This window comes from Amblyomma mixtum, chromosome 4 (genome assembly GCF_055824585.1).
Source record: "Amblyomma mixtum isolate Tamu chromosome 4, ASM5582458v1, whole genome shotgun sequence".
In the NCBI taxonomy this organism is placed as follows: Eukaryota; Metazoa; Arthropoda; class Arachnida; order Ixodida; family Ixodidae; genus Amblyomma; species Amblyomma mixtum.
In genome coordinates this window covers 158,034,992-158,047,919 of record NC_143015.1, presented here as the reverse complement: position 1 = coordinate 158,047,919, position 12,928 = coordinate 158,034,992, and the positions used below count along the sequence as shown (strand labels likewise).

General features: G+C 45.3%; 1 protein-coding gene across 1 annotated transcript in view; it reads right to left on the bottom strand.

Annotated features, from left to right (window-relative positions):
* The window catches only part of LOC149348949 (lysosomal alpha-mannosidase-like), a 278,443-nt gene that overhangs the window by 86,962 nt on the left and 178,553 nt on the right, over nucleotides 1-12,928 (bottom strand). The gene's annotated exons all lie outside the window — the stretch shown is intronic.

The following is a 12,928-nucleotide window of genomic DNA, read 5'->3' as shown; positions in this document are numbered from 1 at the left end:
CGGCGGGGCCACTCACAATTAGGTTGTTAGAAGATGAATGCGCGTTCTCTTCTGTACTCCGTCCTTCATGTTTTTATTGCACAATTTCCTATATCTGACAAAAAAAGATTTATGTCTTTGTAAAGCCGGTCATTATTATCTGCGTCCATCGAAATTTGTTTCTACTGCCTCACTAACTACGCTCGTGTAGAAAATGGTACACATGCCGACCCTATCTGATTTCGCATCAGGTGATTTTCCGTGTGAACGTGCCGGATCTCTGACACGCACAAGCATTACGTGACTGAAACTGCATGCTCTAGTGTCAAGCAACGTTTCTGCAAAACAACACGGCACTGACTTGAAACAGCGCGTTACAAAATGACCCACCTTATCTCCTGAAAGCTGGGAATGCAGTTTGCATGTCCGTTAAAAAAGAAATGAACTATTTGAGAGCCGGAGTGAGCGGCGTTCATGACGAGAAAATACCACAGCGTAATTACGGCGAGAATGGAAGTGGCATGCATGTCCATGCGTCGGACATGACAGCCCGACATACAAAAACATGCATACTTGAAAAGCAGTCCAAGGACGTGAGTGTCGAGCTGCGGAGATGAGATTATCCTCTGGAGCCAACACACAGCCCGCATAAGAATTATTTCGCTACTCCTGTGAGTCTTTTGCTAAGTTTGTAGTTAACGTACTACTTGTAATTATTGCTATTTGGCGTTACAACAAGAAAATACGCAAAGACACAACGCCTGTCTACTCAGACAGTGGTGAGAAGGAAAAAGATGGCGAAACAGTCACAAGGAAAGAAGCAAACATTATGCAGCCCAGAGCGGCGGTAACAAAACCCGATACTACACGCACTGTAAAAGGAGACACTTAAAAAAACTGAATGAACCAAGGCATGAATCATAAAGTATTGTGCCAGTACACAGAGTTTTAGCTGGGCAAGCAAAGTTTTAATCTGGACATGGTATTTGCTGCAAGGGAATCTATAACAAGAAGAGTTCCTGTTTACGAGCAAGTCGCAGTACACCGATGTTTACGACAAAGAAGGCATGCAGAACAAAGCGTGGTATGCAAAGTAGAAATGCAAGTGTAGTGGAAAAGTAGTTCACTTGCGGACAGCGTAATAATGTAACAAAACGGGACAACCACTCGTCTCAAGGAAGTAAAAAAAAAATTGGCTGTGGTTTGACCAATGGCCATTCCGAGTAGAACTGCGGAATCAATGGCGCGGCAATCGCAGCGGCGACGGCATCTCAGGGGATACAAATTTAGACTGTCTAAAGTGCGTAGAGGCGAAAGCGTTTTCCGCACAACTTTGACTGCCTCTGTGGCACTGGCGACGTCACCACTGGATGAAGTCACACATAATTAATGACTGATTACTACGTAATGATGAATTACTAATTAATGGCTAATCACTGATTAATTCCAAAATGCTACTTAACTGCTAATTAATAACTCTTAAGCTTTGTCTTTAGGAGTGGAACGCGACAGCGTGCTATAGCGCTGCCAGGGAAGCCACGGAACACCACCGTCCGTTCGGCGGGATGCGTTGCCCTTTCAACGCAGCGCTTTTTGAGGAATGTAAATGGCGCAGTCATTCTCTGTCATCTCGGTGGACACCTTAACCGCACCGTACAGGAAGGGAAGAAGTTGGAGTGAAAGAAGAAAGAGGGGCAATAATGAAGAAAATGAAAATTGTATTTGAGGAAAGAAAATTACGCAGTAAACTGTCTCACACTCGCTCCTCGCACACGCGCAGTTGGGGCTCTCCGGGGCTCCGCGAAATCGCTCACACCTAGCGTAGTGTTGCTTCCGCAACAAAAGTTCACGCAGCCATCCGAGACGCTCGGCCATACAGGACGAGGATGTCTTCTTGAGTGGCACGGGACAATTCTTGTGCCACTCTTTTCCAAGAGCAACATTTCCAAGAGCAGCAAGGTTATTCATGGTGAGTGCTGAGAAATGAAAGGGTAACTACTGAACAATTTCACAGAGACAGCTGTTAACGGGCGGTTACCCGAATATGCAGTGTTCGCCGTGGTATAATACCGCGTCTTGGTGATGCAGTGACGTCACGCATGGCCTCACTTCGACATGGTACACAGCGATGTGACGCGCCCTCTGGTAGAACAGAATACAAAGAAGAATGGATAAATAACATCATTTTGACCACTGTCAGCAACTGCTGCTGAGTCTTACGCTGAAATCTGGATACCATCCTGTGAAACAATTAGTATTTTTTAAACCTTAGCATATTAGTGATCCTCACGCGGTAACACATGCTAAAATAAATCACAGGCATTGAAACTAAACAAATGGTCAGTATACTTTCTAATTTTATAGAAAGGGGACAAAAATTAAGTATGCATGCGGTAGACATATTTAGAATCTGACAAACTGGAACAAGCACCAATATTGTTAAAGAGAATTTCACCCTTATGCCTGTACAGGAACGTACTTCATTGGTTAAATGCATCGAATCCACTTATCCGAAATACTGAAAATAGTTTCATATTTAGAGCACAAAATTCTAAAAGCGCAACACGCTTTAAGGACACCGCAGCGTTGCTTGACGCGACAATGACTGACACTTCTAATCTCTGCGGTACCTCTTGGCAAACATCTAGTCTAATGTGACATTTAGAATAATTGAACGCGTCCACTATCTGCACAGTTGTAGCACGAAAAATTTTGTGACGGTGTCTGCGCCCGTACACTGCTGTCTAACAGAATTCAAATTCCGCGGACACAAAGAGGAAATTTCTCGTGAATAGATAACCAGGTGAAACGAAAGAAATGTAACAGAACTTTCTCTGTTGTCCTGGTAATTGATCGCTCCAAGTATGCTAGCGCACTGCCTTGCATTTATAAGGGCTCACGCACAACACGGGCTCTGCATCAGGTTACTATTGAAGCTGGAAGTAGCAACAGCGGAACGTTGACGGTGAGTGGTATGAGCATTCGATGTTTCTATTAGTAAAACTGCAACACCCCTGTGGTTCACTCATCGAAAACTGCTGTTATGTGTTCGATAGCATTTTATTAATCTTATGGAGCAGCGCACAATCGGAATAATAAGTATAGTTACTGTCTTGCGTAACTCTGTAGCGTATTAAGAATATTTTAGATTTTTACCGACGAGATTGGGCTGTTTCTCGAAATTAGCTTTAAGCTTGCTTAGATTCATCCTTAACGAGTTTTCGAAGGCTTTAAATTCCTTTACGAAGTTTCTAATGCTCTCATATCTTTACTGATGCAACTCTAGCATTCACTGACTTTATATGTACCCAGGATAGTGATAGGACGCCGGAGAACTGGAAAAGTAATTAGTCTATTAATAGTTGCAATGTTTAAAAATTATGATGGGGTAAATTAAACGGTACTTTTGTTTTTTTGGGGGGTTCTTGGAACGATTGCCTCGATTTTCAGCGTATGTGATCTGTGCCATTGAAAAGGCAGGTACGCTTACACAGTTGTACATATTTATATTTTCTCATATACAGCTCTGTATATTCACTGCAGATATATAACCGGTATTTTAACACAAACTGATTCGCATACCGTTCTGATCGCTGTATTAATGCATCATTTTGGCGAGGTACTCTCTAAACATAAATTTTCTCCTTGACTTTCAAGTAACCATTTACGTACGTTAGACATTTACGCGAGTTTGATTATCATGCTTCAGTGCGAAAAAGCAAGTAACCGTATTTCGCTGCTCCATCAGTGACACTCTGTGTTTCTGAGCCATATATCCGCTAGGAAGAGAGAGAGGGGGTTTATTGACGGGAAAAGCAAAGAGAAATAAGCAAAGTTATGGCGCCGAATGACTGCCTATTTTCCTTATTTTGCCGTAACCTTGGACGCGGTCAGGACTAAAAGGTCGCGCGACTTGCTCGTGACGCCAGGAACAAATAAAAAATTATCTTGTTGTCATAGTACCTTCAGGAGCCTTGAGGAAGTCATACCGTTTCCACTCGCAATCATATAAAAACGTGGGCGTAAAGACGGCTTTGAATAATTTTGTGCAGAACTTTTTGCGCTAGACACCTCTAGCATACCGTGTACCATGTTCTTGTTACCGGTACCAAGTACCGGAAGCCCGCGCGTAGCCAATGCGCATGCGGAAATCACCTTGACGGCGCGAGATGGCGCCACGTTCCCGGCAGCTACGTGTGCGCCTGCAGCATCGGGACCAATCAGCGCGTGCTCACCGGCGGTGGGCGGGCTCCCACTACGCCGATAACGGTAACGGTAACACGCTATGCTAAAGGTGTCTAGTGAGTTCAAGTATTTCGGTAAGCCTTCTTGCGTGCCTTCTTCGCCTGTACTCTTGCATCCGAAGGTAAGAACCAGCTGTTATGCAGGTTATACCAGGTTTCGCAACTCCGATTCTTGAGAAATTTTGGTATGAGATCCACGATCTTCAAGACTTTTTGGTATGAGATCCACAACCTTATATTAGAACAGTACCGACCGTGCCAAAAGCAACTAGCATGTCCCGCGACCACGGAAATGGGGGCTGGGCAGCTGAAATTTGACGCAGCGGTCGCAAGCCCTCGTCGGCTCCCAGGATTATCCGCGTGGCGTCACGCTACGCAATCGTGTTCCTCCACTGAGTTCATCATCATCATCAGCCTTACTAGTCCCGCTGCAGGGCAAAGGCCTCTCCCATGTCTCTCCTATTAACCCTGTCCTTCGCCAGTTGCGGCCCCCGTATTCCCGCAAACTTCTTAATCTCATCCGCCCCTCTAACTTTCTGCCGCCCCCTGCTACGTTTGCCTTCTCCTGGAATCCGCTCCGTTACCTTTCAGGACCACCGGCTATTTTGCCTTCACATTACATGCCCTGCCCAAGCCCATTTCTTCCTCTTGATTTCGACTAGGATTTCATTAACCAGCGTTTGTTCACTCACCCACTCCGCCCGCTTCCGATCTCTCAACGTTACACCTATCATTTTTGTTTCCATAGCTCGCTGCGTTGTTTAAGCTGAACCCTCTTTGTTAGCCTCCACGTTTCTGCTCCATAGGTGAGCACCGGTAAGATACAGCTGTTGTAGACTTTTCTCTTGAGGGAGATTGGCAAACTGCTATTCAAGATCTGAGAGAACCTGCCATATGCGCTCCACCCCATTCTTATTCTTCTAGTTATTTCCCTCTCATGATCCGGATCAGCGGTCACTACCTGCCCTAAGTAGACACATTCTCTTACTACTTCCAGCACCTCGCTACCAATTGCGAACTGCTGTTCCCTTGCTAGACTGTTGAACCTTACTTTGGTTTTCTGCATGTTAATGTTTAACACCACCGCTCTGCCTGTCTAACTCATTGATCATGCTTTGCAGTTCATGTGCTCAGTGACTTAGCAAGGCAATGTCATCAGCGAATCGCAAATTCCTTAGGTTATGGGTTATGTCTCCTGAAAGCACGAATGGTGGTAGTTGCTGCTTGGTTACTCCTGGCAAAGAAGATAAACATTTTCTTGTACCGCAGCCTACTACTCAATGACCCCAGGCGCGCCCGGTAAAATTAAAAAAAAAATTATTCCATCAGTTGAAATCCGGGGACAAATGTGAAAAGCTAAATGAAATCTTTACTTCCAGGCACACGATGAAGTTTGCGCTGCCGTCCCTGATGGTCATTGCGCTGGTCGCTTCCAGGTGAGTACTAACTACAGAAAAGCACGGAATACAGCAGAAATTGCGCTCTTATATCAGCGGCAGGCTGTCCATACCTATCTTTATATATTTAAATTCAGTACAGAGGTAATGAAAAGCAAACAGCACAATGTTCAACTAAATATATTTCTGTACAGTATTCCTTAAGAATTATTTTTGTATAATGCATTCTCTAATCTCGCCTTTGGTACAGAAGCCTGGCAACACATTGATTCGTCACATACTGAGCATGCCGATGACAGAGAGCAAAAGAATAACCTGCGAAATGAATCGCCAGGAGATACAGCTCCTGGCTTGTTCGCACGTTACGTACTCATCCGTTCCTTTCCATCTGTGCGCCCCCTTCGTTCTGTACTTTCCTATTTATTTCCCTTTTCCTCACTCTGTCTTTCCCTTTCATCCTTGCACTCCCTCAACCTCCCATCCCTTTCTCTTTTTATCATTAGAGTTGTCGTCACATTAAAACCCCGCCGATGTCCGAGACGCAATTCACTGATTGGTCGAGAGATGTCATGTGACCATGTGATGCCATAAAAACCTGCCCGCCAGATTGTGTGCAGCTTTATTTAAAAACAGCAACCTAAATAAACAATAGACATGAAAAAAAAATCAGATATAAAATGTGATATATGCAAATGTCGGCACTGTCATGGTATAGCGGATATCTGCCATTGCAGTTAGCAGCCGATAATTGCGGTTGGTGGACCGAAAATTCCAAGGAAACTGCAGCAAACACACAAAATTTGGAACAAAAACTGCGACATATGTTAAATATATTGCTTACTTAAGCGTACCCATAGTTTTCTAACTACCTTCCCTTCATATTCTTTTCTAGCACCCGTATTCCTTTTTTGCCTCTTTCCCTGCTTTCTCAGCTCAAGTCTGTTATGAAGCAAACTCGACATCGGACGGCGTAGAATTTGAGTAAACCGATGTCACGGTGTCCAGAACACGCCCAAGAGTTTGGAAAGAATTTCAACAAAGGTGCTGCTTAATCATAACCATTCCACTGAGTGCCGTCATACGGCAAGGAAAAAAGCTACGCAGCCTTCTAGAAAATTCAGCAGTTGAAGCAAACATCCAATTTTTTCAGCTGTGAAGATTCTGAGACAGCCGTCTTGGTTTTGCTTAGCAGCTGTACGACTAAGCTCGGCTGGTTGTTAATGAGTAATTCCATATTTCTGTATCCTCCTGCTTAGGCCGTAGTAACATAGGGAGTATTAAAAAGAGAACAGATTAATGATAACTACTTTCTTGAGAGCAGCGAGGACGTGGAAAGTGTGTTTCCTTTCATAAAACTGGAAAACATTAATCACCAATCAACACCGGGCCAGGTAAAAAAAAATTCAGGGGGCACTTCGGCTCTGTGAAGTGCTGCAAGACGAAAGCCTTTCCTGGCGCACTGTTTGGCTTTACTGCGATACTGTTTGTGCTGTACTAGTGCTTTATTTGGCTACACACTTTGACTGCCGACTTTCACTGCTTCTTTAGCCCGACCCTCTCTGCTGCGATGAGTTCGGTTGTATCCATGGCTCTGTTCGCAGTAATGACGTATGTAATGTGGTCACCCACGGATGCCTTAAGGCCCCTGTCGGAGCCGAAGACAACTATGTCTTAGTTGTTGTGTGCTCCAAAAGGAGGCGTTAGGCATCCGTGGTTGACCTCATTACTTCAGTTCCGCGCACTCTGACGACATAACCATTTCGACTAACGTGACACCTCTGCTGACAATCTTCTGCCGACAACGATAAAGCATTAAAGGCTTTCGCCCTAATATCTCGGTTTTCTTTACAGCGCCTCGGCCCAGCTTTTCCAAGAGATTAAAGACTGCAGCGAGTACAAGTGCAACCCGGACTACTGCCCTAAAGAGGAATGCCAGTGCGGAAGCCACAAAATGTTTTGCGGCTGTTGCGACATCTGTTTCAAGGTATACGCTGAACGTCGAGAGTGCGAAACGCGAATCGTCGCATAATAGATTAAATCATAATTAATTACTGGATTCGAACATGCCGAAGCAGAAGTAGCAGGTATAAGGCGTGCAGTAGCCATGTGAACCTTTATTGAAGCTCTCTTTGGAAGGGCTCCGAGACCACTTCTTGCGAAACCATCCACAAGTGCCCCGAAAAAAATGTCATGTAGCTACAACCGCGACGGTTGAGCGGAAGTTACACAGCTACCGTCAACACGCAAACCACGTGAGGCACCCCCCCCCCCCCCCCCGCCCCTGCACTCCTGGCCTCTCGGTCGATCCAGCGCAAAAACACTAAGATAACGTGACAACAAACCCTTTAGAGATAATGCTTCTACTTGAGTGCTTGTTGAACCGTTCCATCACTTACTATCGTTACGTTTTATTGGCAAAAGCATTTTCTTACGCATCCACAGCTATGAGCACGTCTTCCATCTAATTACAGACTATTTTTGCGTTAATTACAAGTAACTGGAGTGCTGAGACAGAGAAGTGCCGAGGTAAACTCTAATTGACTTTTACCGCACATGAATACTTGGTTATATAGAGAATACAAAAACTTGCTGTTCATCGTTAAGAAATGGCACTCACCGAAAAAAAAAAGAACTACAGAAGCAAGACGAATTTTTGGATAATAAAGAGAGAAAAGATCAACCCCCTAACCGCCTGAACATAACACTATAAAACTTGACGTTTACTTCATATCTGGTGCATACGTCTCTCGCGCAGTGCCTTGACGAGTACTGCAACCCGTGGGCGGGTGTGGATTGCTCCCCCGACTACGAGTGTGTTCTGGAGGATCCGGACGGTAACTTCAACGATAACGTGGGAAAGTGCAAGCCGAAGAGCACATAACTGGAGCGTGCCCCTTGAAGACCTCGCACCGTGAGGTGGCACAAACGGTCCAGTCCCCGCTACGTGCACCACTGGGAACGGTCCAGCCCACTCCAATATCCAGCACACGTCGGCAGTACACACTTTGACACTGATATAGGCTCACGGTACGATACTTCCAAAAAATGACTGAAATGTCTGTTGCTCTATTTCGAAATTTTGGCTGGCCACTGGAAAATAGTAAGCGTAAAGAAAATTGAGCATCTTTTTCGGAGCTTTTTTCCTGATCGCTTTGGCCTGATAGCGGCACAGTTAACGAAATTAGTTGAGAAAGAGCTGTTTACAGCACTGCTCCTAATTTCATGGCTGTCCCACGTACAATTCCTTTGTCCAGTATATTTCACAAATCCTCCGTTGCCTTGATTCAGGATAGCATAATCCCTTTAGTGTATCGGGGACAGCCTCTTGATGGTATAATATAGACAGAACTGGAAATTATAGTCTCATGCGGTCCCCGGCAGATCAGCAAAATTGCTTGAATTTCTCTTCTCACACCTCGGGTGATCATATTTTCGGCGTACGTTAAATGATAGATGCGCTTCACCGGGATTATGAATCACCTAAATACATCAGCAGCACCTTTTGGTTCTTTGTTTTCTTCTATTTACTCTTTGTTCATATTTATATTTTGTCCTCATTTTCTTGTAACACTCGCCTGCTTCTTAGCTGCCCCAAGTACAGCGGCATGCAAGCGCTTCTGTTCACGGCGGCAAAACTTTGTTGTTGAATAAAACGATTTTTTAATTTCAACACTTGTGTCCAATACATCGAAGCAGCGAGCGCAGAAAGCTTCCAGGTGATCTGGCTTGTATTCTAGTAGAGCACCCCTCTGTCCGCGCCGATAGGTTGTAGCCACAAATGCGGAAGTGACGGCTGCCCGACGAGAGCTGTGACGTGTTTCCTGCTTCGATACTTTCGTGGTGACGTAGGTAGAGTACTTATTCGGCTGGGGCTTCAGGTCAAATGACCCGGGAGGTAGGTAAGAGATGCATTAGAGCCAAAATAAAAAAAAATTACCGGACGATCATGAAACAGGATGCGAGAAAGCTGAGATAGCACTTGGATTTCCGGTTGATGATTACTTTGATGCTTTTACACTAAGTCGAGGCTTCACACGCACGACAGGATATTTCCGAAAGGAGACGGTGACGGAGGTAGGTTTGCGGGGCTGTGGTGAGGCGATGGTTTGAAGGTGGCCGTAGATAGGTGGGCTAAGAGGGTTAGGTGAGGATGTGCGTGGTGAGTGGGGCTTGTGGAAGGCAGGTGACTTTGCCACCACGTCTTTGAATTCGATATCACTGCCGCTTTCATGTTCTTCTGCTCCGTGGTTGGACCCCTTGTGGAGGGTGCATTAAGAGTAGAAAGCTGGGCTAGTTGGTTGTTAGTACAATTGTGAGACATTCCAGCGGCTAAAGAAGACACAGACGAATGTAGAGGAGTCAGTACGAACGCGTCCGACGTTCGTCTTGTCTCCGCTACCTTCGACCGTGTCTTTTTTACCGCTGGAACCTCTCACAGCGGAGGGTGTGGGTGGCTTGCACTTTTATTGGTTGGAGCTGAGGAGGTGCGCGTAGTGTGCTGCTTTCGGAGGGCGGGGGCTTTACTCACACAGGCTCCACAGAGATCACGTGGAGTTTTGCCAATTGACACTGTTAGTGCCCTTGTAGTAAAACAGAAGAAAAAAAAAACAAGAAAAAATAGTTGCTACGCTCAGCTCTGACCAACCTTATGTTTTATTCAGCGAGAGCGAAAGATCTGTGGGCAAGCAAAAGCCCGCCATCGGCACGACGCGTGCAGAAACTCAGAAGGGCCTGGTTGAGCTGCAGTTGTAGAAGATCCTGATACTGCAGATTGCTGTCACTGCCACTTACGCCGGTTACTTGCACACTGAGCTTTAGTTTGGCGTCGGTAGACACTTTGATCTAGGCAGCGGTCAGCCTCACTGTCATCATCTCGCACGTCAGGATTCTCACTGCAGCGAATTGGTCATGGTCACAAGCGTGAACTCCTTCCTTATTCGTTTGCTGCTGTTGCTGCTGCTGTTGTTGATGCCTCTGAAGCAATGGCACGTACCCACGGTGGGGGATTGGCCAGGGTTTGGTGCAGATCAAAACAGGAGGAAAATACGCCCAGACTTACCTTAAGCGGCTCGTAAATAAAAATTGAGGAATCTGGTAAAGCAGTACAACTCTTCACTGAGCACTCGCTCGTGTGAGGCTGTCGCCTGAGGGACGTTGAACGTTGTACGGTGCACAGCAAGTTGTGCGTAACGAGGCGTGATCAAAAGCAAGGCAAAAAACATTAAGAGAACCACTGTGATTCCTTTGTCTTTTTGCATAGCGGGATTGAGTCAACGTCTGACAAATGCTTGACAATATGAAGCTGATCATGAAGTTGAAGAGGTATGTTGGTTTCTATTTTCGTAAAAAAAATGCAATGATCTTGAAGCGCCTTAGCTGCCATGACATGCTTTGTGCCGATCTACTTCTTAACTAGGGAACATCAAAAACATTTAACGATACCGCATTTGTTGTTGATGATCTTTCTGGCGATCCCTTTGGATCAGTACATCAACGCTACGAACCGGATCAAGTGTTCGAAACGCTATTGTTCCATAGCTGCTCGCCAAGTTGACTCTCCCGGAGTTTAGCAGTTGTGCAGGAGAGCACCGTGAGTAAGATGCACCAGTCCGTTTAAGGAGACATTCTCGAAGCCTTTTGAAGGATACGTCATCGGTGCGCATGCCCGTGTCGGACTGCTACCTTCATTTGCCTGTGACTGCCTGCTACGAACATGACTGTTCGCCTGCCGAGTGACAGCGGCGGTTGGCCTGCAAGAACTTAGGTGTCGGCAATGTAGAACGCTACCAGGATTTCCTTACTACTCCTTGGATATGAGAAATCTGAGATAATTGAAAGAAAACAAGCTGTTATGCTGTGGACATCAAATGATTTATCATGTGTGGTGAGTCTCAAAATGCAGTACAAGCTCTCACTTAAGCAGAGCAGACCTCCTGGTATAATGGCACTAATCTCAGAGCTCAGGTAAGCTCAGTTTGTCGCAATTTTGTGAGTATTGAAAGCTTTAACGCTACGCACTACTTTCCGGGATACTTCTTTGGCCGGCTACTCCTTCCCTCAGCGCTAAAATTCTCTAAGGAGGGCCTTTAGCGATCCACCCTGTACTCAGCTCTGGTCGTTATGTCTCCCTGAAGAGAGTTGACATGTGAGGGGTCATGTAAGGGAGCCTGAAAAGTAATTTGTAATCTTGTTTGCGTGCCTTTTATCTTCTCGTCTGCGGCTGGATGCGTTATCCGCTTTAGAAATTTACATCTGAGCTGGGCAACACTGTGAAACCCTCTGTGCCACAGGGACGCGATATCTTTCGACACACCATCCCCCCCCCCCCCCCCCCAACACAAAAATATGCGTACAGAAGCAAAAAAATGGGGAAAACAATACGGCTGGCCTAAATTCCGTTGCCTGTATTACTGGGAATATTTGCGATCGATGATAATGGATTGCGGTTTAGTCCACGGCTGCTTCCTTTTTGATGTATGTTCTAAGGCAAACTGTAACAGTACATGACCTACTGCATGGTTTATCAAAGCGTATACTGTTTTTGCAGCAGCTTGCCAAGTGTTTATCGCTGAGCTCTGCCGTAGCTTCTCGTTGCGTGCAAAAGGGGGGCAGCAAGAGTCCACTGACTGTGAAACACAAGACGCGATCAACGCTTCTTACATTTTGTTTTTTTTTTAATTTTTTAAGAATAGCTATCTTCTCATCGCTGTTGCAGTAAGCTGTCCATCCGTCGCTTGTATATAAGGACAGCTGCACACGAGGTTTTTCACTGGACCTTTACAGGGCCCACAAGTGAGCAAGAATTGCTTCCACTGCAAAAGCCGAGGAAAGGTAAAGTATAATCCGTCTATTTGATCTAATGTACTTTAACAATGAGTCGCATTATAGAAATATGTGCACGGGTACTTTGACTAATTCATCGCTTTGTCCATGTCAAAAAGCAAGCCAGTGGTCTGTAGGGCTTGCAGTAATGTAGCAGCATGAGTTGTTTTCAATCGCCCGGGGTTTTTTCTCTTGCACTTAAATATATCCCACTATATGGATTGTTTCGAAGGCACGCATCATTCTTAGTTTGAAATCTCTTAGGTCTAACTAGTCGTTCCGAAGAAATTGGTGAATTATTAGACAAGTTGTAGTTCATACGCTTGCGCACATTACTAGTTCCCGCACACATGTAAATGAAGTGGCCGAAGTATTTACAGAAATGGTACTCGCAAGTGAATTGGCTCTTTCGGAAGGGTACGGAAATCCCCCAAATACTAGTTGAGAGTTGAACAAGTGATCAACTAAATTTTTCTCAATGAGCAA